Here is a 22,286-nt window from a genome sequence, read left to right on the forward strand (position 1 = left end):
TACTAACTGAATAACATTATAATGCAGAAGTCCTTATCACTTCCTAAATAGGAGGCAGTAAGGGCTCCTGTTTTAATTTTTTTAGTGGCTAACATTAGCGCATGGTCAGAAAATGAAATAAGTGAAAAATACTGTGCTAGAAATGGGCTTAGTGCTTAGGAAGGTCCCACATTAGGATGCGCTAAGCCCATTTATTAGTAGAGCTTAGTTAAAGAACCCCTTGGTTATTTGAATGATAGTATATTAAATAAATGTGAAAATTGAAAATCCTCTGTTTTATTCTCTATTCCTTTCTTAATAATTCCTAACATTCTGTTTTCTTTTTGGCTGTTGGTGCATACTTATTAGATAATTTTAATGTGTTGTCCACAATGCTTTTCCTTTTGTAGAATTTAGCATGGAATATTTATAGTTTGGGTTGTTTTTCCCTATATGCATCACTTTGCATTTGTCCACAATACATTTCACCTACTATTTGGATGTCCAGTGTCACATCATTATTTTTTCAATATTGCTTTTCTTGTGTAAAATTTAAGTTTTCTTACTTTTAATTGTTTTTCCAGCAATATTTACCACATGAGCTGTTTTAAGAATGATTACTTTACCACACTAATTTAGGATTATTTGGTATACAATATTTGGCGGGGGGAAGAGGGGTTGGTGGTTGAGAGGCTAGGATGGGGGAGGGCAGACTTATACGGGGTCTGTGCCGGAGCCGGTGATGGGAGGCGGGACTGGTGGTTGGGAGGCGGGAAATACTGCTGGACAGACTTATACGGTCTGTGCCCTGAAAAAGACAGGTACAAATCAAGGTAAGGTATACACATATGAGTTTATCGTGGGCAGACTAGATGGACCGTGCAGGTCTTTTTCTGCCGTCATCTACTATGTTACTATGTTAAAAGTAGTCCACAAATTCTTTGTCACTAACATAGACTAGGCATCATTGTGTGCTACAAAGTGTGTGAGTATGTGAGTATACAGTGCCTTGCAGAAGTATTCCCGTGATATTTTTGTAATGCTGCCTAAAAATGAAATTTAAAAAATATTAAAGTAGAAATTTGTTTCACTGATCTACACAACAGGCTATAATTTTAATGTGAAAGAACAATTATAGACATATTCAAAAGTAATTAAGAATAAGAAGAAAATTTTTGATTGCATTAGTTTTCTCACTTCTTGATTGAATACTTAGTGGCAGCAATCACAACCTTGGGTTGTGTAGGATATATGTCTACCAAATGTGCATAGTGGGATGATACAGTTTTTGCCCATTCCTCTTGCCAGAATAGCTTAGGTTCTCTGAGTTTTGCTGGAGATCATCTGTGGACACTGGACAGAAAATTTCAGGTCTTGGTACAGATTTTCTACCACAGTTCTTCCCCAACTTTTCCTGGCAGTGACCACATAGTGGCTCCAAAAATGTGACCCAGCAGCCCTATCTTTCCTCCCATGCCCTTGGTTTAGGCCAATTTCAGCATCAGTTCTTGATGCTTCTGTAATTCCTAGCACCGATCAGAACCCATGCAGGCTGAATAATACAATCTCATTAGCATGTTCAGGCTGATGATACTCCACTGTTTGGGGTTTTTCTTGCAGCTGTGGTCGAAACACTAAATTAGGATTATGTAAATCCATTTAGGATCATGATTCACAGTTTGGGAGCCATTGTTTGGGCTTTGACTGGGCTATTCAAAATTCACCTTCTTCTTGCTGAGCCTTCTTCAGTCCCAGGTTTAGGACAGATTTGAATAGATATTACTGCAATAGCTGCATGTACTTCGCTCTCAATCTTCATAAGCTCCCCCTATCCCCACTGCTTCAAAGTAGCTCCGCAAACGAACCTTTTCCGGAGATACGAAGGCGGTAGAACGAGAGGACATGAAATGAGATTGAAGGGGGGCAGACTCAAGAAAAATGTCAGGAAGTATTTCTTCACGGAGAGAGTGGTGGATGCTTGGAATGCCCTCCCGCGGGAGGTGGTGGAGAGGAAAACGGTAACGGAATTCAAACATGCGTGGGATAAACATAAAGGAATCCTGTTCAGAAGGAAAGGATCCTCGGGAGCTTAACCGAGATTGGATAGCAGAGCCGGTAGTGGGAGGCGGGGCTGGAGGTTGGGAGGTGGGGATAGTGCGGGGCAGACTTATACGGTCTGTGCCAGAGCCAGTGGTGGGAGGCGGGACTGGAAGTTGGGAGGCAGGGATAGCGTAGGGCAGACTTATACGGTCTGTGCCAGAGCCGGTGGTGGGAGGCGGGGATAGTGCTGGGCAGACTTATACGGTCTATGCCAGAGCCGGTGGTTGGGAGGGGCTAGTGCTGGGCAGACTTATATACACAAAAGTAGCACACATGAGTTGTCTTGTTGGGCAGACTGGATGGACCGTGCAGGTCTTTTTCTGCCGTCATCTACTATGTTACTATGTAACATAATGCTGCCGCCACCATACTTTCTTAGATGGATAGTGTTAGCAAGGTGATGTGCTCTGTTTGTATTATGACGCACATCACCTAGCACTGAGACCAATAATTTTCACTTTGGTCTCATTAGAACACAAAACCTTCTGTGTATGCAGTGTCCCCTAAGGCTTTGAAATTGCTATGTGGTACATCATATGACCTTTCTTCAGTGGTGGTTTCCTTCTTGCTACCCCCTCAACGTTTTCCCCAGTCTTGGGCTTCATTGTGACCTTCCACTTCATATTGATGGATGTTGAAACACAATCTTCTTTTCCTTTTCATCCTACTAGACCAGTCCAGATGGAGACAGAAACCTGAAACTTTCTAGTGACATCATAGTTTAAGGAGCAGTGCAGCATTGGCGCTTGCCAGTGTTCTCTACTTTGTCTCCTACTTATAAATTGGCTCCTCCTCTGTATTTAAAATATACTCTAAATTGTAAATTGATTCCTGGGAATATATAAGCTTATTTTTTGCTATCCCTCTGAATGTGAATCTTGATATGCTGTCATAATTTTGGGCCCAAATTGTGAAAGCATAGAAAGGATCAGTTTAGAATTTAATATAATTTTGATTTTCCAAATTGGCTCTGAACTATTACAGAGGACTATAGGTTATAGGTTATTGTCCTCCTCATTTGGCCTATTTGAACTTTGTAAAGGTCTCGTGAGGTGCCCTCGTATAAATATATAGTTTTAACATTTCTGATATTGGCTTTTCTCTATCTCTTTGCATATCATATTAAAGGCTGCTGTATTTTCCTGGAGCAGACTCTGACCACAATGTTTCCTCAGACTCTGCTGACTTCCTGTGACAGCAAAATCCAACCTACCGAGAAAAAAAAATTTGTTTTCTACTTGTAACTTATGATTTTATTTATTGAAACCATGCTCCACCTACTGGTGCCCCAAGGAACTAACAATGCATTCTTTGACTGTTCTTTCTAATGATCCTGTACTAAGATTTAACTACTAGGCATTACTTGTATCTAATCTCTATTTATTAAGTCCTGTAGGTTGAGTGAAGACTGCTAATCCAATTCCTGACCTACAGCCTCTATTCCAGTTTGGTACTTCTACTACAACTGACCTCTGACAAGAAAAAGAAGCGCTACCTTCTCCAATGAGAAATTTCTTTTGTCCAGATGATGTCATTAACTTACACCTTCTTGGTTATGCTCTTAAATATTCTGCTGTATTAACAACAGACAGCGACCGTGATTCCAGAAGATACTTCCATCACCTGGACTAGTTATGAGTTTTAAATTCCTACACATTAGCCTTCTGCTCTGATTATGACTATTTCCTAAGCCACCCTTCTTTCTGAATCATCTAACTCGTAAGTCCTGCTGGCCTCCTGCAGCTGAGGGCCCAACCCTTGGTGAATGTTAGTCATCGCAGGTGAAGATTCCATACCTATTGGCGATAGATTTCAATGCATTGCCTGTGCCTTTTGACTATTTTTGTGCACCACGTTCCTGACCCTCCATACATCTATAACCTGAACAATCAACATCATCTCTAAATTTTAATTGTTTTTTGTACTCTTTATTTTTGTTCCATATACGTAACCATTGTTATTTGATCATGTCTTCGTAATAATTACCAATCTGTCTCGCACATTATGCAAGCCAGAAGTGGGGATATATTATGCAAATCCCAATTCCCAATTTATTCCCAATTTTAAAATTTAATTTTAAGTTGAATTAACTTAAAGCTCTGATCCTTACCTATTTATGTAAATTGGTTTCGCTTTTGCTTTTGCACTTAATTAGCACTGTTTTCTCCATGTTTACATTGTCTTTCATGTCTCTTGACATCTATATATTATTTTTGCTTATTCAGTTCACGCTGATTATGCCCACCAAGATATAGCAATGTATCATTCAGGCATACAGTCATTTTGCTTATTCCTTTGCCAAACTCTGACTCTTGATGGACTGATTATGATGGTGTATGCCTAGAATAAAGACATGGAAAGATCCCAATTTGTACACCACAAGTACGTCTTCAAGACCTATCCAGGCCCAAATGATGTTAGATCTCCCAAGGTTGTGGCAATGACCTTTACACCTTGCAAACTACTGGACCATAAGTCTTGGGTCCATGTGAAAGATATACGTGTTTACTCTGCCGCAGAACCAGATGTCACCAGCCTAACCATCTCAAGACCGGCCACTTCCTTCAGCAAGCCAGCCTGAAAACCCAGCCCTGTTAGATCTTCCAGATCTCCGTCCAGATTTTTCTGCGCTTCCACCGCCTCAACCATGATCGATGAAAGATGATTAAGAACTGATACTTCTTTTGAGAATTACTGTTGCTGTTTATGGACATTTCAGTTTAGCAGTAATCCTGTCTATATATTGAAAAGGTTCTATTTTTATTTTCCTAATATTTCCTGTATTGTTCTAAATGTTTTTCTAAGAGTTTCCCCGTTATTTCTGTTTATGTAATTTAAATTGAAGTTGATATTGCTCAGACACAAGGGTAACATCAAACCCTCATACTGGCGATGATATCATATTGTAGGTGTAAACCCTGTTAGTATCAACCTGTTATGCAATTATTTCACTTTGGTGTAGGCTTACTTAAGCTGCATGTCTTTCTGTAGGTTTGACTAAGCTCCAAGTGGGGTAAAGGATATACTTTGTTAATATGAATTTTTCTAGGATTGACCCTTTTTGCTGTATAAGACAACCTCATATTTATTTAAGGATTCTGACTACCTACAACCTAAAACAGCCTTCAATCAGAGTACTAACCATATATTTGTTGAGCCCATCACAATGCATAATCGAAACCACTATTCCTTCCCAAGACCACTGACATAGATACATTAGATTATCTCCCCATGCACTATGCTACAGATACAATAGAAGCCATAGAAAGACCTGAAATTGTTTATTAGTATGAATCACCTGAAATTGCTATTACCCACATACCTATACTTCATGAGATTTTGCAGATGAACTCATGGATTTGTCCCATTCATAAAACCTCTCTCACTACAGGTTTGAGTTAGCCTCAAGAGGGGTAACATCAAGATTAAGGCCCAAGGGCTTGGGTAATATAAAGGGAATTCCGTATGCCCAAATAATATATCACCTGAGAATGAAGTTTCCTATCTTGCACCATACCTTCTGACAATTTGTAAGACCAAAACTCCCCCTCTCGTTTGATAGCTTGCCACCTTCTGGAATGGATGATGACGAGCTTGACGAGCTTTGTGTCACCCCTCCTCAGAGGGGGTGACAAGTGGGGAATGTATAATTATAGTACAGCAAGAGGCCCTCACTGGATGCCCACCGGAAGGGTGGAAGGCCAGATTTTAGGACTCAGGCTGTAAAAATACCAGCTTGGTTTAAAAATCTATGACTGGCTGAGCAAGGACTTGCTTTTCCTGCAAGTTAATATGTGTCCCCGCTTGGGATCCACCCACTGGAATAGTGGTGGGTCAATTTACATACCTTAAACCGCCTAAACTGCTAAAAAGCACTGACTAGGCCTCATTAGAATTTGGTGTGACATTCAAAAGCAGTGCAAAAGCCAAGATCAAGGAATCGATGGCTAAAATCCTAACCCAGATCACAAAAAGATATTAACCTAATATATCCAAATTTAGATATCTTCATAAAAAAGTTGTTTTGTTCATGTTTGCATGTCCGTATCTAGGGAGATGTTCATGTTTTGATGTTTGAATGTCCGTATCTAAGGAAGTGTTGACAAAAGGGGAAGTTGCACAACAAGTTGCAATACTAAAACGGAAGAGCACCTGGCCGGAGGGCATGACTCATAGATTAAGCAATATTAGAGCTCTCCATAGACTTGTATAGTGACCAAATTGTATAAAAGCAGGGTGCATGCAAGCCCTCGGCAGTACTTTTCTCCAACGCCTCGGAAGCAGCAGAGCTCCGGTCAGCTGAATCCAGAATTTGTCTGATGAATGTACCTGATTAAAGTCTGATATGCAAATAAACTCTTCATTCTAAATGATGGTTTGTGGGCTTCACTTAATGATGAAAGGCTGTAAGTACAAATGCTTTTGTTGCATCCAGCAGCTATCTTTCACTACATTGTATAACTTGTAATCTGATTCCAGTTTGTCATAAGGCTGGTACCCTTTCCTTAGACCTAGCGTCCCTCTCAGTGGCAATTTCTCCTAGAACTTCACAACCCCCTGATTACCCCAGTACTAGTGCAATTTAGAGATGGAGTCAGATTAAGGTCACTCTAGCCTTCTTGGGGGGGGGGGGGGGCTTGGGACCCCTCAATTCTAAACAACTTCCAGCATATGGTTGCAATGTAGACTGGTGCAGCAGATTCTAGTTTAGTTTATTTGGCCTAGCTCCGTCAGTTTCAGCCCATAGCCTGTCTGAGTGCAGCTGGCCCATCAAAAGGTCTGATTGCTTTTCCTAGCCCAAGACCTTAGCCTGATTTGTCATGGTAGGATAAGGAATGCTTGAGAGAAGCAAATCAGTGTGGCTAGCATATTCTGTCCTGCTTTTGACAGGGATGCAGTGCTCAATATATGCTGGCTGGAAAACTCCCCGGCTTAGATTTCAGTGGCAGAGGTTGCTGAGTCTGTTGGCTTTCCAGAAATACAGAAAAACTCAAGAAAAGGAACACGAGGAGGAATACAGGATGAAACTGAAAGAAGCCAAGAGAGAGATACGTCTGGTGAAAGCGCAAGCGGAAGAACAAATGGCTAGAAATGTAAGGAGGGGAGACAAAAATTTCTTCAGATATATAAGTGAAAGGAGAATGACTTAAAAGGGAATTGTGAGACTAAAAGATACTGCGAACCGCTATGTGCATAATGATGAAGAAAAAGCAAATTTGCTAAATAGATACTTTTGTTCTATTTTCACAGAAGAAAATCCTGGAGAAAGACCGCGATGGACTGCAAAAAGTACAAATGAGATTGAAGTGGATACAGCACCGTTCATGGAAGAGAGTGTGTATGAACAGCTTGAAAAGCTAAAGGTGGACAAAGCCATGGGACCGGATGTAATCCACCCCAGGATATTGAGGGAGCTCAGAGAGGTTCTGGCAGGTCCTCTTAAAGATTTGTTTAATATATCCTTGCAGATGGGAGAGGTTCCGAGGGATTGGAGAACAGCGGAGGTGGTCCCTCTTCACAAGAATGGTGATAGGGAAGAAGCTGGAAACTACAGGCCGGTAAGCCTCACTTCGATTATTGGAAAAGTAATGGAAGCGATGCTGAAGGAAAGGATAGTGAATTTCCTGGAAGCCAATAAGTTGCAAGATCCGAGACAACATGGTTTTACCAAAGGGAAATCGTGCCAAACGAATCTCATTGAATTCTTTGATTGGGTGACAGGAGAATTGAATCAGGGACGAGCTATAGACGTAATCTACTTAGATTTCAGCAAAGCTTTTGACACGGTTCCCCACAGGAGGCTCTTAAATAAACTGGATGGGCTGAAGATAGGACCCGAAGTGGTGAACTGGATTAGGAACTGGTTGACGGACAGAAGCCAGAGGGTGGTGGTGAATGGAATTCGCTTGGAGGAGGGAAAGGTGAGTAGTGGTGTGCCTCAAGGATCGGTGCTGGGACTGATTCTGTTCAATATATTTGTGAGTGACATTGCCGAAGGGTTAGAAGGTAAAGTTTGCCTATTTGCGGATGATACTAAGATCTGCAACAGAGTGGACACCCGGGAGGGAGTGGAAAACATGAAAAAAGATCTGAGGAAGCTAGAAGAATGGTCTAAGGTTTGGCAATTAAAATTCAATGCGAAGAAATGCAAAGTGATGCACTTAGGGAATAGAAATCCTCGGGAGACGTATGTGTTAGGCGGGGAGAATCTGATAGGTATGGATGGGGAGAGGGATCTTGGGGTGATAGTATCTGAGGATCTGAAGGCGACGAAACAGTGTGACAAGGCGGTGGCTGTAGCTAGATGGTTGTTAGGCAGTGTAGAGAGAGGTGTGACCAGCAGAAGAAAGGAGGTGTTGATGCCCCTGTATAAGTCGTTGGTGAGGCCCCACCTAGAGTATTGTGTTGAGTTTTGGAGGCCATACCTTGCGAAGGATGTAAAAAGAATTGAAGCGGTGCAAAGAAAAGCTACGAGAATGGTAAGGGATTTGCGTTACAAGACGTATGAGGAGAGACTTGATGACCTGAACATGTGTACTGTGGAAGAAAGGAGAAACGGGTGATATGATACAGACGTTCAAATATTTGAAAAGTATAAATCCGCAAACGAACCTTTTCCGGAGGTGCGAAGGCGGTAGAACGAGAGGACATGAAATGAGATTGAAGGGGGACAGACTCAAGAAAAATGTCAGGAAGTATTTTTTCACGGAAAGAGTAGTGGAAGCTTGGAATGCCCTCCTGCGGGAGGTGGTGGAAATGAAAACGGTAACAGAATTCAAACACGCATGGGATAAACATAAAGGAATCTTGTTCAGAAGGAATAGATCCTAAGGAGCTTAGCCAAGATTGGGTGGCAGAGCCGGTGGTGGGAGGCGGGGACAGTGCTGGGCAGACTTACACGGTCTGTGCCCTGAAAAGGACAGGTACAAATCAAGGTAAGGTATATACAAAACGTAGCACATATGAGTTTATCTTGTTGGGTAGACTGGATGGACCGTGCAGGTCTTTTTCTGCCGTCATTTACTATGTTACTATGACAGAATAATCAAACCATTAATCCAAGCAGACTTATTTCGTACTGAGTGTGAGTTCAACAAACCAAACTTCAAAGAATGTAAGAATGTTGCAGGCAGCTTATTGAATGGAAACAGGATGTTTACTGGGCCAAGAAGCCACTTCGGAGGAACCTATATATTATGAATCAAAACTCCAAACCTGTGATACCTTAAAGGACTGGGAAGTAGACCAGAAGAATCCAGGACAAAAAGAAATTAAGATAAGTCCAAAGTGCTTTACAGAAGTTGTTTGTAGTTCTTTTTCAAGTGTTTGCTGTTTTTTGGATAAAAGGGAATGGCGTGGAAATCTCCAGTTTTCTGCTAAAACCCAGGACCTTATTCAAAGATTATGCCAGAAGGCAAAACCTTGAAAAGCTTGATAGTAAGAACAAAATTTTGCCTTAGCGTTTCCTCAATTTGTACCTTTGAATAGCAGAATAACAGTTTACTGTTTATTCAAGTTTGATATGCCACTTGGTGCACAATCCAAGCAGTTTACAATTATATATATATATATATATATATATATATATATATATATATATATATATATATATATATATATATATATATATATATATATATAATTGTAAACTGCTTGGATGTATATATACATATGTATATATACATATAGTGCACTCCATTTAAGTGCATGTCGGATAAGCACATGCTCTGTTTAACTGCATGCCGTACTTCGGTTCCGTTTTTGGCACCATCTATTTCTATGGGGACAAAGTTCGGTTTAGCACACCACTGATAAGTGCAAGATTCGCTTATATGCATGGTTCAAGACCGCTCCTCTGAAGGAAAGACTCCGCATAAGTGCACGCATGGAATATGGAAGCTGATTGGCACGTGACAAAGGGGCGATACATTTGAAATCTCATTGGTTAACTGCCACAGGCAGAAGAAGCGAAAGAAGGTTGTTAGGGCGTACACCGGGGTTGTCGTTGCGGCGGAACTGTAAGACTTTAACACTGGCTGAACGAATAGAAGTTCTTAAAAAATTAGAAAAAAAACAAAGTCAAGCATCTATTGCTAAAGAATATGGTGTCAACCCCAGTCAAATTTCACTTGTTTTGAAGCAGAAAGACCAGCTTCTGGAAGACTGGTAAAACAACACAAATCCACAATGGAAACGAAAACGGGCGGGAAAAGCTGAGGAGGTAGAAGATGCTCTTCTTCAGTGGTTTTCTCGAGTCAGGAGCAGACAGTTTCCTGTCAGTGGTCCACTGCTTATGGAGAAAGCTAACCAGGTAGCAGAAAGTCTTGGACTGAATGAATTCAAAGCTACTGTTGGATGGTTGGAAAGATGGAAGGAGAGCAACAGCATAAAATTCAAGAAGCAGCATGGTGAGAAACAAGACGCTGATGACTTTGGTGCTGAAAATTGGGTTGTTTCAGTTCTTCCTACCATCTTGAACAAGTTTGCACCTCGTGACATTTTCAATGCTGACAAAATGGTCTCTACTGGCGAGCGATTCCTGATGGAACACTTGCATTCAAACATGCCGAAACTACTGGAGGTAAAACATCGAAGGACCAATTGACAATCCTCCTTTGCTGCAATATGGATGGGAGTGAGAAGTTGGAGCCCCTCGTCATTGGAAAGAGCAAACAGCCCCGTTGCTTCAAGAAAGTTAAGCGACTTCCTGTGTCATACGAGGCTAAATCAAATTCATGGATGACTGGGGAAATTTGGAAGCAATGGCTAAAGAAGTTAGGCACTAGAATGCGGGCACAAAAGCGTCAGATTTTGCTGCTTTGTGATAATTGTGCTGCACACAGGGACGATGTCAGGCTGTCTAACGTCAAGGTGGTCTTCCTGCCACCAAACACTACCTCTCTGATCCAACCTATGGATCAGGGCATAAAAGCCAATTTCAAAGAACATTATCGGGCTCTTGTGCTACGTTGTCTGATGAGCGTTATGGAAGACCAGACTGGCAAGGATAAACGTGCTGTTGAACTGGCTTGTAATCTATCACTGTTGGATTCCCTACATATGCAGAAAGAAGCCTGGAATCATGTTACACAGGCAACCATTGTGAACTGCTACAAGTGGGCAAGCTTTGTTAAGGATGTGGAGAGGGACGAAACAGATGCAGCTGTTGCAAACGCGTCAGATGAAGAGGTTATTGACATCGCAGCCGGTGTTACTGAAGAGGAGTTCCATCACTACGTAGCTGTTGATTACAATCTACAAACAGCTGAAGACAGCACTGATGTCAAGATATGCGCCTACACGCAGGCAACAACGGCTGATGATGGAACAGATGAAGAAATGAGCAGCGAGGCACATGCTGACGAAATTCAACAACCTCCTGTCACTTTTGCAAGAGTGCTGGAGAGTCTCAACAGTGTGCGGGCCTATCTGGAGGCCACTGGATATCAGTGCTATGACAGTTTTTACCATCTGGCAGACGTAGTCTATGGAACTCACAGACCCAAGAGTGTACAGAGGACTATAACTGATTACTTCAAGCCAGCCTAATGTCAGTTAACTGAGTCTGTATACTGTACGTATAATAGTAAACAGTATTGTACATATGTTTATCAGATGTCAAGCTTCGTTGGGTCACAGCGGTTAAGTGCACGCTCTGGTTAACTGCATGCATTTCTTTGGTCCCAGACCCTTGCACTTAAGCAGATTGCACTGTATATATATATATATATATATATATATATATATATATATATATTGTGATAAGGCTACAGCCCAGAGGTACAAAATGAAACAACAAAATCCTGAACTACGTCTCCCAGAATGCATTGCCCGTCCCAGCAAGGGGAGCCCCAGGGATAGACAAGATGGATATATACCAACTCTGACCACAAGAGGGAGGGAGAAGGAAGAAGCCCAGTTCCCCTGGCTCCGTAATCAATACATCATGCCTCCCACCTGTAAGAGGGAAGGGTGGGGTGAGAAGCAGGAGGAGGAGGGGATGGATTGGGGATGGATTGGGTGGAGGAGGGGGTTAAAGAGGCTGAGCAAGAAGCAGAAAGCAGGATGGAATGGGAGCTGGAGAGCCCTGAGGAAGGTAGCACCTGAAGGTGGAAAGCTATGTGTTTAAAAGTTTTTGATTTAAAACCTGTTGTAAGGAAGAAGCCTGTTTTGATTAGAACTGTTTGCTGTGGGGGAAGGGCAGAGGGCTGGAAGAGTTATAAGCCTGGTTCCCCAGCTGCTCCTGATTGTTGTGTAAGAACTGTGGGAGCTGGAAATCCTGGTTGGACAGGAGGGAACAATCCTGCTGAAAGGCCAGCACTGCTTGTGATACGTACTTTGAAAAGGAAGTATTTTCAAAGGGGACTATTGCAGCCCTCAAGAAAGGGCAGAGACTTTGGATTGCTGGGTGAGGGGCAGCACAACCCTGCCTGGGGCAGCCCTACCCAGGGCTGGACTGAAGCTTTTGTTTGTAACTTGGAAACAAAATAAAAAGAAAAGAATATTTGAAGGTATCTGCTGGTGGAAATTTGTGGGGCTCGGATTAATCCTGGGGAGGAGACTTCCTTCCTCCCCGTACTGGCGCAGCGGTCCCGTGAAACGAAATGGCCATAATCACAGATAACTCTTATGCATCCAGGAAAATATATGCTTTAAGATTCTTTTTGAAGAATGGAAATGAGGATTCCAATCTGAACGCATTCGGAAGTTTATTTCAGGCTATTGAACCAGAAACATGAAAGACAATTTATCTTGAAAAATGTGTCAAAAAGATAGAATTGCCAAAAGATTTTTTTGTGCAGAGCAAAGAGCTGTGGATGATGAGTAAGGTACCAATAACTGGGACAGAAAGAGTGGCAAGCATGCAACCCAGTTTTTAAAAAATTAAGATCTTGAAAGTAATCCTGTGCTTGATTGGAAAGCCAGTGTTCAGCTTTCAACAACAGTGTCACATGATTCCATTTCTTCACTCCTTTGAGAGTAATAAATATTAGAGATAATAAGCGAAAGGATCAATGTTCTACGAGAATTTTCAGAGAGTAGATATTTGATTGAGCAAATCAGTCTAATTTTGTAATAGCATTTCTTAGATATATATGAAATATGTGGTTGATGCCAATAACTTTATTGTGGAGTTCTTTTGGCAGCTCCATGTTTTCATGTTTAAACCTTTGTTTCAAATTCACATCATAAGACAGAAACAGCTTCATTCTTCGATCAGGAGTATTCAAAGCAGCTTATCTACTGTGATTCGACACAGGCAGAGTTTGTTGAATACTCCTTATCTTGTACTAAGCTGCAGTAAAAAGTGGCCTGTGCTGTGTACTAGGCTGCGCATTTTGGTTTGCTATTCTCTAAATAACTTATGAAATATTATAAAACTAGTAAAAAAGGCCCGTTTCTGGAATGAATGAAACGGGCGCTAGCAAGGTTTTCCTGGGAGTGTGTATGTTTGAGAGAGAGAGAGCCAGAGTGAATGTGCGGGTGTGTGACAGAGTGAGACTGTCTGTGTGACAGTGTGTGTGTGAGAATAAGAGTGTGTGACAGGGCCCCCTCCCCTGTTCCTAATGCCCCTCATCCCGTTCCCTCCCCTCCTTTTCCTCCTCCTTCCCACACTTTGGGTTCCTTAAGGCTTTCAAAAGTCTATGTACCCCCGTGGCCCTAACGCCCAGTATCCGGATACCCCACCGCTTTCCTCCTCACCCCTCCCCCAAGATGTAATACTTTCACATCTTTCATTTTTTAAAAAAAGTGTCCTATCTACCCTGTGTACAAATGCCCGGCATTCAGATTGTGTTCCTCTCGTAAATTTTCATTCCTTTCATTCATTCAGAACTTGCCCCCCCCCCCCCCCTCCCGAACACTTTTGGTTCCTTCAGTCTTTTAAAACTCTCCTATGTACCCTGTGTGCTAATGGGCAGCATTGAGATTGTTTTCCTGTCCCAAATTTGCATGTCTTTCAGTCATTCACAACTCCCCCCTCCCCCCATTTAACACTTTCGGTTCCTTCAGTCTTTTAAAACTCTCCTATCAACCCTGTGTCCTAAAGGCCAGCACTCAGATTGTTTTGCTTTGCCAAATTGTCTGTCACTGATGTCACTGAGGTCAGTGTGTGCCTGCCTAGCAGACCACTTCCGGCAGGCACGGTCCCAAGCACATCCTGTTGGAGGTGAGAATTATTATATAGGATATTATAGAAAAATTGTACAGGAATCAGAGAGAATTAAAAGTCTTTAATTACTCACCTACCAGCACAGCATCAGATATCAGTTGTAAAGTTATAACAAAACTTACAAAATCTAACATCAGTACTTCTGGTAATTATAAGTAATTAGACTAATTATATAAAGAAAGAAGAGAAAAAGAAGGAAGAAGAGTTTGTTCCTCATACAAAGGTTACCAAACAGAGAGAAAGAAAGGAAGAAAGAAAGAATAAATGAAAGAAAGATTCATAGCTATAGAGAATTAGTTTCTATTGGGGGGGGGGGGGGAGAGTACCCCCCCCCCCCCTGGAAACAGGCTGTGGCAAGGATATGAAACTCTTCTGCCATCTGGCCTATTTCAGAGTCTCTTTAGATGAGTAGAGAGTAGTTACTTACCTGTAACAGGTGTTCTCCGAAGACAGCAGGCTGCATATTCTCACAAGTGGGTGACGCCACGTCGGCCCCGGAGGATTTTAAAGCAAAATCTCAAAATCTCTTTACGGCGTTCTGTTGCGCGAGCGATCGTACTGCGCATGTGCGCACACCTCTTCCCGCTCGCCGTGCGGACACGCCCCTCAGTTAAATCCAAAAGATGGAGGAGACAACTCCAAAAGGGGAAGGTGGGAGGGTTTGTGAGAATATGCAGCCTGCTGTCTTCGGAGAACACCTGTTACAGGTAAGTAACTACTCTTTCTCCAAAGACAAGCAGGCTGATATTCTCACAAGTGGGGTATCCCTAGCTTCCAGGCTTACACAACACAACAAACAGTGGTCAATTGAGTCTCGCAACGGCGAGGCCAGAATAAAATTGACCTGAAAAGAAGAAATATCTAAATGAGTGTAGCCTGGAACAGAACAAAAATGGGCTTAGGAGGGTTGGAGTTGGATTCTAAACCCCAAAGAAGTTCTGCAGCCCCGACTGCCCAAACCGACTGACGACTCGGCTATTGCTGAAGGCAGTAGTAAGATGAAAATGTGTGGACTGATGACCACACCGCAGCTTTGCAGATCTCTTCAATAGTGACTGATCTTAGATGAGCCACCGACTCAACCATGGCTCTAATTTTGTGAGCCGTGACATGGCCTTCTAGAGTCAGTCCAGCTTGGACAAAAATGAAGGAGATGCACTCTGCTATCCAAGAAGAAATTATGCAGTTTCCGACAGCAACTGGCATTAAAAGAAATAAACAACTGGGCGGACCGTCCGAGGGACCTCGTCTGCTCCACGCAAAAAGTGCGGAGCTTGCTTTCGCCAGGGCTTGTAAGATGAGGGAGAAAGAATGTTGGCAAGACAACTGACTGGATCAGCTGGTACTCTGATACCAGCGCCAGTAAGAACTTTGTCTGCATGCAGAGAACTACTCTGTTAAGATGAGAAGTAAGGTAAGGCGCTTGAGCTACTAGAGACCGAAGCTCACCGACCTTACGAGTTGAAGGAACAGCCACTAAGGAAAACGACCTTCCAGGTCCAATACTTCAGATGGCAGGAATCCAGTGGCCCGAATTGAGCTTGCAGCAGCTGGATGAAAACGACATTGGGACCCCAAGATACTGGATAAGGAGTGATAGGAACTCTGACCGAAGCATAAGAGCCAACTGTCAAAATTATTGTGGGTGCTAAGCCCAACAGAAATAATCTCCCCTAGACACATACAAGGAATTCTCTCAATATTGGGGGAGAGATAAACCTCTCGTGAAGTGGACAGCTAAAGGCTGACTTTTCACACGTTGATGATAAGCTCTATTGCACAAAGATGAATACTGACAGAGTTGGTCTTGAGACCAGACTCAGACAGGTGTAGAAAGAACTCAAGCAAGGTCTGTATAAGACAAGATGCAGGATCTAGGGCCTTGCTGTCACACTAGACGGCAAACCTCTTCCATGAAAAAGAATAACACCTCTTTGTGAAATCTTTTCTGAAAGCAAGCAAGAGTCGGGAGACACTCTGGAAAACTCAACGAAACCCCACTCTCAACATCCAGACCGTGTGAGCCAGAGATTTGAGGTTGGGATGTAGAAGTGCCCCCTCGTTCTGCGTAATGAGAGCTGGAAAACATTCCAACTCCAGAAGAAGAGGGAATCCTATCTGACGCAGCTAGAAAAGAGCAATCAGAATCATGGCTCCACAATCTTGCTTGAGAAACAGCAAAGTCTTTTCCACCAGATGTATGGGAGGATATGCATACGGAAAACCTGTCTCCCAAAGAAGGAGAAAGGCATCCGATGGTAGCCTGCCGTGAACCTGCAGCCTGGAACAGAACTGAGGGACTTTGCGATTGGACTAAGTAGCAAAAGATCCACTGAGGGGTCTTTCGAACTATAGGCATGCTCAACTGTAGCATTATCCTGCTCAGCCTGTCGGCCAGACTGCTGTTTACGCCAATTAGATAAGTGGCTTGGAGAAAACATGCCGCATTGCGGGCCCACCGCTACATCTGCATGGCATCCTAACTCAGAGGGCAAGATCCAGTACTCCTTTGTTATCGAGTACATCACAACCCGATTGTTTGTTGAATTAAAATAATTTGGTTGGATAGCCAGGAGGGATGCAACCTTCGTCAGCAGCTTTTGACTGAGTAAGATGCCTCAGAATCAAAATAGAGAGAATTAACCACCTCTGAGGGGAATACCGAAGACTGGCGAACAGTCGGGTTACATCCTCTAGATACCCTAAACTTGATACCACTGGGAAGCTAGGATGCACTGAGCGGATGTCATGTGCAAAAGTGCCATGGGAGTTACATGAACTGCGGAAGCCATGTGTCTAGAAGTCTCAATATGTACTGTGCTGTAATCTGTTGAGACGGGCAATCATCGTGTTAAGGGAACACATGCACTCCCAGTCCATGAAGATACGCTGCAACAACAGCCAGGCACTAGGAAAAAAACATACTCTGGATGCAAAGAGAGTATAAGTATCCTGTAAATCCAGAGAGCATAACCAATCGTTTTCCTGAAGTATGGGAAGAAGGATGCCCAGGGAAAGCATCCCGAACCAAATCTGTTTAGGCCCCTTATGTCTATGATGGGACGCAACCCACAAAGAAAGACCTGGAATAGAATCTCAACCCTTCTTGCCCTGGTGGAACGGGCTCGACTGCATTGGCGCTGAGAAAAGCAGAGAGTTCCTCTGCAAGTACTCACTTTTGATGGAAGCTAAAGGATTAAGCTTCCAATGAACAATGTGGAGGGTTTGATTCCAGATTGAGAATGTATCCTAACCGGACTAGTTGAAAAACCCCACCGGTTGGAGGATAAAAGAAGTCACCTTTGGTGGAGAAAATGTAAACTTCCCCCCCGACAGGCAGAATGGCCGGTACGGACATTTTTTTTTTTTTTTAGTGGCTATACTGAATTGGAGCCAGTCAAAAACCCCTCTGTTTCCTGGGGAATAGCTGCAGGGGCCTGATTAGGTGCACGCCGCTGACTAGAACGAGCGTGCTGAGGCATAGCCCGAACCGGCTGTCGAGAAGTAGGAGTATAGGTACGACCCCTTAAGGCACAAGGAAAACTACTCCTCTCTCTAAAGAACTTCCAAGATGAGGAAGTGTATGTACAGCATATCTACAGTTTTCTGCTGAGTCTCCTCCTCCAGGAGAGAGGCACACAGTCATGAGAGTCTGCGCATCACTGTACCTAGAGCAGAAATCTAGGTGTTACATTACAAGTGTCGAAAATGCCCTTGGACAGGAACCTGCGACACACCGTGTGCTACCTGACCACTTGGTGAAAAGGTCTAGCCTACTCCGGTGGGAATGCTCGTAAAGATCTGACAAGACTTGATTTGGGATGCGATCATGCCAGCCTGGTACGCCATTCTCCAAAAGAGGCTAAGGATGTATGCTCTGGCCCCGGGGGCGCCGAAGTAAGTTCTTAGAACTCCTATCTGTTCTGAGTGCAGAAGACTCAGGTGAAGATAGTAGTCCAGGACCTCTAGCATCTGGGCATTGGGATTCACAATCTCCACTGTAATGTCAGATGACCATCATTGAACTGAACTAACTACTCAAACAGAGCAGCTCAGATCCAAACACGTCCGATATGGAGGCTACTATGGGTCGAGAAGTTGCCCCAGTAGGGTGCGAACACCCATACCAGAGGCAGCATCGGTGAAGGAGACCAGGTGAAAAGCCAGATGCCGCAGGAGGCGGTAGCACCCATGGCATCCAATGGTACCCATGGTCCCGAAGCCAAGGACAAAGTCTGGAAATGCAAGGGAATCGAAACCAGACTGCTAGACCATGGCACCGACGGTACCGATGATACACATGGTACCGATGATACACATGGTACCGATGGTACCCATGGTACTTGGTACCGATGATTACTACTACTACTACTACTATTTAGCATTTCTATAGCGCTACAAGGCATACGCAGCGCTGTACAAACATAGAAGAAAGACAGTCCCTGCTCAAAGAGCTTACAATCTAATAGACAAAAAATAAATAAAGTAAGCAAATCAAATCAATTAATGTGAACGGGAAGGAAGAGAGGAGGGTAGGTGGAGGCGAGTGGTTACAAGTGGTTACGAGTCAAAAGCAATGTTAAAGAGGTGGGTTTTCAGTCTAGATTTAAAGGTGGCCAAGGATGGGGCAAGACGTAGGGGCTCAGGAAGTTTATTCCAGGCGTAGGGTGCAGCGAGATAGAAGGCGCGAAGTCTGGAGTTGGCAGTAGTGGAGAAGGGAACAGATAAGAAGGATTTATCCATGGAGCGGAGTGCACGGGAAGGGGTGTAGGGAAGGACGAGTGTGGAGAGATACTGGGGAGCAGCAGAGTGAATACATTTATAGGTTAGTAGAAGAAGTTTGAACAGGATGCGAAAACGGATAGGGAGCCAGTGAAGGGTCTTGAGGAGAGGGGTAGTATGCGACCCTGGCGGAAGATGAGACGGGCAGCAGAGTTTTGAACCGACTGGAGAGGGGAGAGGTGACTAAGTGGGAGGCCAGCAAGAAGCAGATTGCAGTAGTCTAAACGAGAGGTGACAAGGGTGTGGATGAGGGTTTTGGTAGAGTGCTCGGAAAGAAAGGGGCGGATTTTACGGATGTTGTAAAGAAAGAAACGACAGGTCTTGGCGGTCTGCTGGATATGAGCAGAGAAGGAGAGAGAAGAGTCAAAGATGACCCCAAGGTTTCGAGCTGAGGAGACAGGGAGAATGAGAGAGCCATCAACAGAAATAGAAAACGGGGGGAGCGGGGAGGTGGGTTTGGGGGGGAAAATGAGAAGCTCGGTTTTGGTCATATTTAATTTCAGGTGGCGTTGAGACATCCAGGCAGCAATGTCAGACAAGCACGCTGAAACTTTGGTTTGGATGCAAGGTGAGATATCAGGGGTAGAAAGGTAGATTTGGGAGTCATCAGCATAGAGGTGGTAGGAAAAGCCATGGGATGAGATTAATGAACCAAGGGAAGAAGTGTAGATAGAAAAGAGGAGGGGACCAAGAACAGAACCCTGAGGTACACCGACAGGCAGAGGGATAGAAGTAGAAGAGGATCCACCAGAGTGAACACTAAAGGTGCGGAGGGAGAGGTAGGAAGAGAACCAGGAAAGGACGGAGCCCTGGAATCCAAGTGAGGACAGGGTATCGAGAAGTATGCTGTGATCGACAGTGTCAAAAGCAGCGGAAAGATCAAGAAGAATGAGGATGGAATATTGACCTCTGGATTTAGCCAGTAATAGGTCATTGGAGACTTTAGTAAGCGCAGTTTCAGTTGAGTGGAGAGGGCGAAAACCAGATTGTAATGGGTCAAGAATAGCATGTGAGGAGAGAAAATCAAGGCAGCGGCGGGGAACAGCACGCTCAGGTAATTTGGAGAGAAAATGTAAACTTCCCCCAGTCATGGTATCTGGTATCGATGGTACCCATGATACCTGGTACCGATGGTAGCCATGACATGTGGTACCAATGGTACCCATGATATCCGGCACCAACAGCACCGATGGTACCGATGGTACACATGGCACCGACGGTGCTCATGACACCTGGTACCAATGGCACCCATGGCACCGATGGTACCTGGTCATGATATCTGGTATCGATGGTACTCATGTGCCGACGGCATCCATGATACCTGATACCCATGTATCCACGGTACCGACGATACCTGATACTATGGTACCGATGGCAGTCATGATACTCGGTACCGATGGGCGATGATACCTGGTACCGATAGTCGATGGTGCCCATGATACCTGGTGCCGATGGTGCCCATGATTCCCGGTACCGACAGCACCCATGGCACCGATGACACTCTGCATCAACGGCACCCATGGTACCGATGATACCCGGTGCCGACGGGACCCATGGTACCGATGATACCCGGTACCAACGGGACCCATGACACCGACCATGGTACCAATGTAGTTGGTATCGATACTCCTCGGTACCGACGCACCGATGATATTCGGTACCGACAGTACCCATGGCACCGATGATACTCGGTACCGACGGCACTCATGGCACCGATGATACCCGGTACCGACAGCACCCATGGCACCGATGACACTCGGCATCGACGGCACCCATGGTACCGATGATACCCGGTGCCGACGGGACCCATGGTACCGATGATACCTGGTACCGACGTACCGGTGCATCGACGTCCAATGCCAGGATACCTCCATAACAGAGGGAGCAACGCTCTCGGCACCGACTGATGTCTGAAGCCCGGATACCTCCATAACCGAGGGAGCAAAGCTCTGGGCATCTCCTTTGGGCATCCCTGGCAGAGTAGAATACGTCTCGTTTCTTTGAGACACTACTTGCGCTTCACAGGGAGATGATCCGGCCCAAGACACATCCGCCGATGCGCCCGAATGACCTGCCAAGCAGGAGGCGCCGAGGCAGGTGGAGACCTATTCGATGCATAACTATACCCAGCGTGCATCGGTCTCTGTCGGACTCCAGAATGATCTTCTTTGGGCATCCCTGGCAGAGTAGAATACGTCTCGTTTCTTTGAGACACTACTTGCGCTTCACAGGGAGATGATCCGGCCCAAGACACATCCTCCGATGCGCCCGAATGACCTGCAGAGCAGGAGGCGCCGAGGCGGGTGGAGACTCACTTCAAAGGTTACACCACTGATATAGTGTCACCAGGTTGCCCATTCAGTGGCTGACCAGGGATGCACCTGCTTAGGTTCCTGGTTTTTCCTGCGACATACACCTTTATCACTTGTTGGGGCTTAAAGACAGTGGTGTGCTGGAGCAGGCTGTCACAGCTCTGGAGAGCCATTTGTAAAGTTTTAATAAATGGATCCTAAAAATGTGGGCTTGTTTAGTTTGCTGGCTAGAGAGAGCCCACAGATAACAATATACCAGCACTTTCAAGAAAAAAGAAAAGAGAAGCTTATATGCTTTGTTCAGGCACAGCCCCTTGTGACTCTGGCAATTACTTAAATTTTTTCTTGCCTCAGGTACAAAAAATACCTGTATATATCAGTGGCGTAGCTACGTGGGGCCTGAGGGGGCCGGGGCCCCCGCAGATTCACCCCAGGACCCCCCTCCCGGCGAACCCGCCCCCGCCGCCGCCTACCTTTACTTTTGCTGGCGGGGGATCCCATTCCCCGCCAGCCGACGTCTTCTCAGTCCTTCCTGCACTTCAATTTGTTTGCTGACGTCCTGCACGTAATTATACGTGCAGGACGTCAGACTCAGAGAACAGTTCTGTTCTCTGAGTCTGACGTCCTGCACGTACAACGTGCAGGACGTCAGCAAACAAATTGAAGAGCGGGAAGCGACTAAGAAGAAGACGTCGGCTGGCGGGGAGTGGGATCCCCCGCCAGCAAAAGTAAAGGTAGGCTGCAGCGGCGGCGGGTTCGCGGCGGGAGGGGGGGCGGCAATGTCGGCGGTGGGGGGGGCGGCGCCGGGGGGAAGGCTAAAATGTGCCCCCTCCCCCCGGGCTCGGACCCCTCTCCCACGGAAGGCTGGCTACGCCCCTGGTATATATAAGCCACAATGAGCCTGCCATGAAAAGTACAAATGAAAAAATAAAAAAGAGATT

General features: G+C 44.6%; 1 protein-coding gene across 1 annotated transcript in view; it reads left to right on the forward strand.

Moving 5' to 3' along the window:
• The window catches only part of CCDC181 (coiled-coil domain containing 181), a 301,144-nt gene that overhangs the window by 58,217 nt on the left and 220,641 nt on the right, over positions 1-22,286 (forward strand). The window lies entirely within an intron of this gene.

The sequence above is a fragment of the Microcaecilia unicolor genome, chromosome 5, assembly GCF_901765095.1.
Source record: "Microcaecilia unicolor chromosome 5, aMicUni1.1, whole genome shotgun sequence".
NCBI lineage: Eukaryota > Metazoa > Chordata > Amphibia > Gymnophiona > Siphonopidae > Microcaecilia > Microcaecilia unicolor.